This window comes from Akebia trifoliata, chromosome 1 (genome assembly GCF_017979445.1).
Source record: "Akebia trifoliata isolate Shusen 1 chromosome 1, ASM1797944v1, whole genome shotgun sequence".
In the NCBI taxonomy this organism is placed as follows: Eukaryota; Viridiplantae; Streptophyta; class Magnoliopsida; order Ranunculales; family Lardizabalaceae; genus Akebia; species Akebia trifoliata.
The window spans coordinates 17239794-17245793 of record NC_141375.1 but is presented as its reverse complement, the minus strand read 5'-3'; positions in this window follow the sequence as shown (position 1 = coordinate 17245793).

The window sequence follows — 6000 nt, the reverse complement described above, 5'->3', positions numbered from 1 at the left end:
TTCCCAATGATGGATGATTATTCTATTGCTTTATTTGTTACTAGATATGTTTCAGAAATATAGATGAGGTATGTCAAACTAACAAAATTGTAGAAACCACGCTACGCTAAGAAAATATAACTCCAAAAACATAGAAATCATCATCTTGTAGATAAAAAGAAGCTTTACGGTAAAAATCACTAAAAAATTATCAAATTATCAAAATTCCCCTAACCTCAAAACATCCCTAAAACCTACATTACGCTTAGGAAAATCCTTTCAAATTCATAAAACAACAAATCGAAATCAAATAAATCATTTTGCCAATTTTCACAAAATTCGATAAAATTATGAAAATGCCCCTCATAAAGTTCACGACCATTTCGCACAAAAAAATTCATAAATGGCACAAACCAATATTCTCATTGAATTCCTTATAAAAAATTTATTCCAAAACATCTTGGAACATTGAAAAATGACTTAAAACGCAAAAAGTCCTCTTTGAGGGTTAAACGATAATTTTATACTTTTAATAATTAAAAATTTTAAAATTAATAATTAAAATAGTAATTAATGTAAAGTGAAATCCTAATTAAAATCAAAGTCAATCAAGTAAGACTAAAGTCAAAATCCTAAAATCTAGTCAATTAAGTGAGACTTAAGTCAAAACCTTGAATTAAAGTCAATCAAGTAAGACTTAAGTCAGAATCCTAAAATCTAGTCAATCAAGTGAGACTTAAGTCAAAACCCTAATCAATCAAATAAGATCAAAGTCAATCCCTACCCCTAATAGAATTCTAATTAAACTCTAAAACTACCTAATAGAATTCTAATTAAACTCTTAAACTATCTAAAAGAAACATAATTAAACTCTAAAACTATCTAAAAGAAACATAATCTAACTCTATCTAAAAAGTTCTTTAAAAAATCTATAAATAGGGGTCTCTACAACTTATTTTCGTATCAAATAATAAATCCTAAGAAAAGTAGGTCAAAAAACTTTTCTAGCCTCCCATAAACCCTAATTTTTAAGCCTCAACTCCTTACCTAACATCCATACCCCAACTTTAGCTCAAAAAACACCTAGAAACCCTTTAAAAATATCTAGAAATCCATAAACAAATCAGAAATATTCAGATCTAAGAAGGAGGTACTTTGCCTTGGAGGTCTGAAGTGAATCTAGTGACAGAACAAAGCGAGGAGTATTGTACAATGAGCTGTTCTATCAGATCGAAAGAACAAAACCGTTACATTTGAAAAAAGTGACTATTTTTATTTTTTTATATTATTATTTAGGTCTTTTTAGCAATGTAGTTTATTTGGAAATTAGTAGAGATCGGTGTTTGCCGGGCAAGATTGGTGCCTAACACCTTCCAATCCTGTAATGTGATCCCTAACTCAGTACTTTTTTGTAAATTAGTTGTTTGTTTATTCGTTTCGAGTTAATATTCAGTTCCTATACCGTAATAACTAGGTGGCGACTCCCAAACCTCAAAGTCAAAAGCGGATCCACACACCCCGCGGATCGAGGGCACTTTCGGTGGCGACTTCGCTTGGGATTATTGATAATCAAACTTGAAAAGCCACAAGTATGGGAACATTGCCATTTAAACTTAGTTTTTTTATTTGTTTTTTAGTTTATTTGATTCGTTGGGATTGTATTATATTCTCTCAACGTTATTTAGATTAATTTTAAGTATATTATTGTGGAATATTATTTGCTATAGTTCAATTTGAGGTCATACAGAATGATCCTAAATAATGCAAGATATCAAAAAGGTAATGATATGGAAAAATGGTTGTTAACCCATTTTTTCGATTATTTTTTGGTCTGTATTATCCTCTATTAATGTCGTTTGGTTCGATTTTGAGCATGATATCTTAGCATTTTTTTTTTGTTCAATCAAATATTATTTTGGTGGTTCAATCAAGGGTCATTCAGAATAACCCTAAATAATGCGAGATTTCAAAGGGATGGTTTTGTTATAGATGGGAGGATAATGGTGGTTGAACAATGAAGTTTTTTATTATTATTATTTTTTAAGATGCATGTGTAGATTTTTTTTTTTTAAAGAGAGAATTTTTTTTAGTGTATGCAATCTGTCTTTAAACAATATTTTCTTTAAAAAAAAATTATTTTTTTAGGGAGTGTACGGTTTATCTTTCAATAGCATTTGTTTTATTTATTTTTTAGTGTGTGTTTGATTTGTTAATTTTTTTTTTTAGGCAAGTTGTGTTGTCCATTGACAGGAAGAAGAAAGGCAACAAAAAATGTCTTTGAGGTTTTGTTTAAAACAACCCATCATTTTAATTGGTTTTAAGGGTGGTGTGTCCCTAGAGGAAATTCATTTTCAATTGTTAAACCCTTAAGGTTTTTAATCTGATGGGTGGAGTGGTGTTAGTAAAGAATTTATTTTGTTTCCTAAACCCTTATCTGTTTCAACTTTAAATCCATTTTTTTCTTCCTAACTCCATTGTCTTCAACAGAGGACGATCGGTTGAATCTCTCGGGCTGAACGGTCTCCACTCTCTTCTCTCTATCCTTTTTTAACACCCCAGACCCACGTCCTCTCAGCAGCAACCTTCCTGTTTCTTCCTCACTCTCTCCCTAATGCACCAACATCCCTACGTCTCTGCCCTTTTCTATCTCCTTCATCCCCTCTTGATCCTCTGAATTTTTAGTTCACTCTCTATTTTAGACAGCAAACAAAAAAGAAGAAAAAAGGAAAGAGAAAAGAGAAGAGGAACTCACCTGGCTGCTCTCTCTAAGCTCTACATTCTCTCCATGTTTCAGCAGCTCTCCACCTCTTCACCACGTCATCTTTTCAGCCATTGAAACCATCGCAAGAGGTCCCCTTTCAATGCTTAAAACAGCAGTTCTCCACCACTTCACCACGTTTTACTCGTCCATTAATACCATTCACCTAGTGGTTTTAGTCCTCGTTTAACGTCCTCACAGCAGCCCCTTTCCTTCCTTATTTAAACCTTCTAGTAATAGCCCTCTCTCTCTCGGTCTCTCTCCCTCTCCCTCCCTCCGTCTCTCTCTCTCTGTCTGAATTAAACTGTTAAGGGATCTCATTTCGGAAATCAGAAGGTTCGAGTGTTTGGTTGGATGTACATCATACCACTTTGTTGTCAAGCTTTTGTGCACATAAAATGTTTCGTTATTAGATATGGCAACATAGCTACTAATGGTCTCATCCCTCCTGGCTTTTTAGGATATTGTAGTGAGTTAGAAAGTGGCCGATCAAGGCTTTGTTACAATGTGATCAGATATATTTAAGGCTTTGTGTGCTTGGAATGGTAGCAAATTGTTTTTTTTTTTTTTTTTTTTTAAAGAAAGCTCATGAGGTATGCTGGCAGAAGAAAAAATAAATTGTTTTTATAAAGTTTTATTAATGATTGGGCCCACCTTGACTTCTTTTAAACTTAATATTTTGGAATGCTAATTGAATTTTCGTCACAAAACTCACTGTTTTATGAAATTTGTTACTTAAAAGATATAGTTTTATATGGTCCCACATATGTGAGAAATAAAAAGAAAAAGAACTTGGCGACAATTTTTTCTAGTGGGATGTTGAGAATAATGTTTTATTGTTTTAAGTTCACTATTGGCACACCAATTTTTTATGTGTAGCATCACATCATGATATTGGTTACTACTTTACTTGATTGTGAATTTATAGATTGGTGCGGCGGTAGAGTCTTTTTTTTTATATATATTGTGTTTTCAGGTCTTTTGCAATAATTAGCAATAGTTTTGTTTTTTTTTTTTTTTTATTATTTAGTTTTTAGTTTTTTTTCTAAATTAAAAAAAAAATCAATCAATTTATTTTAAAAAAAAATAAAAAGAAAAAAAAGAATTTCATCATTCCTCATCTCAACAATTCAATATTCTATCCTCAATTCCATATCCTTTGAAAATCTTGATTAATTTAGGGTCGTCCAAAGCGATCGATTGGACCATAATAATAAAAAAAAGTCTTTGTTTTAGTTCATTTTTTTTAATAAAAAAGTTAGGGTGAATTGTTTTTAGGTGAGTCAACTTAAGTGAACTCATCCTCCCTCACGAGAGGAGCTAATTGTATGCTACTTATTTGAGTGATTTTTACTATAATGTGTTGCTATGATACCTCAATTCTCAATGTAACGAGTCGAGTTGACTCATTTAATGTTATTGGTTTCATACAATTTATTGGTTCTCATATATTCTTTCGATATGATATAATGATGCTCCATGTGATATTTTTTGCATGTTAGATGATGTTGAATATTATGAGGTGAGTTAACTCAATAAATTCACATTTGAATAGGTCACGTGCTACATTAGGGTCCATGGTTTCCTTTTGACACCCAATTGATGTGATCATATCCCTTGGATATATTGATTGATTGAACTATTGAGTCTAACATGTTGATTGCTTAATTCTAATTAATTGATTGGTTTGGATTGATTGATTGATTTTAATTTCTTCTGATTAGCATGCTATGACTTTTGATAATCTTTTGATATTTGCATTTGTTATGATTGTGGCCCATTGATTATCTGATCTGGCCCACGGGCCCATTTATTTGAAAAAGGCCCCGGGCACACCCCACCCTGTTTTGCACACACCACTAGCACGTTTATCACTTTACACGTTTACATGTCCCTTATAGCCAACGTGGCACTAATGCGTGGCCCGATCTCTTCGGAAATACGGCGTCATTCATGAAAATCACAACTCCAGTCACGTACTATAGGGTATATTAAACTAGGACATCAGTACCATCTGATCAGGTGACTTTGAAAGGTACTTCGATGCACCCAGGCTAGAGCGACATGAGCCTTTGACCTATTGTAAACCGCACAGTCACATGTCCCATTTGTCAACGTAATACTAGTACGTGGTCGGTCCCATCATGGGATGTCAAACCATTTATGAAAGCTAAAACTCTTAACTCGTACCCATAGGCATATCAAAGATAATATAAGTACATCAATTGCACTTCTTGGTCAAAACCAGTACTTAAGCAAGATCCTGCTCCGATGTACTATGATACTAGGAGGATAGACTGCCTGTATTCTAGAAAAGAGGTGATTTAAGAGTGTCTTTACTCAAGCATCGCTCGCCACCTCTGATCTGGGGATTAAACTGACTGCTTTTGGATTCAGAGAAGTGAGTTGAAGTTTTAGATTATCACATATACGGTATATCAAACCAAGTCACCACGTACTGTCTGTATATAGGTGTACTTGGGCAAGGGTGGCCAGATAAAAATGCATTGCACATAGTAAGCTTAGAGTCTAGAAACCTCCTTTGTAGTTCATGACTCGAACTTATCGTGAGTGTTCCCAGTATTTATTGAATGGGACCTTATGAATGATGAATGTATGTGAATGATGAGATCAGAATGTTGGTTGTCCTCAAGAATCAAAATTTTTATTTAACTTGACTTGAAATTAAAATGGGTGCACCAACCCAATAAAGAGTCCATCTTAAAATTTTGGCAATTGTTCATAATGATCCAGTCCATCTCAATTCAACAATCATGATGGGCCGGACCATTTAAATCAAAATGGAATTCAAATTCTTTACTAATTCGGGTTTTAACCCATTTAAAAGAAGAAAAATGATTCCCGAAAAAAGAATATTTTTCAAAAAAAATATTTTCCAAAAGAAAAGAAGATGAAGGAAAAATTATTTACAAAAGATCTATTTCTGCATGGAAAATTTTTAAAAATATGTTTTTTACAAAAAATCTATTTTTTGCATGGACCTTGGAAAATTACCAAAATATGCTTTTTCTAAAAATAAAAAGAAAATGATTGCAAAAAATAATCAGATTTGTGAAGGTTTTTTTAATGAAAACATTATTTGTCAAGAGTGCAATAAAATTATTTTCCTTTTGAATAATCATTAAATGAATGAATTATTTAATGGATTGGTGCACAGGATCCGATAAAATATCAGGGTTCATTTAAAATGTTATTAAGGGGGTGATGAGTGTCTCCAAACACTCAATTATTCGCACATTTTT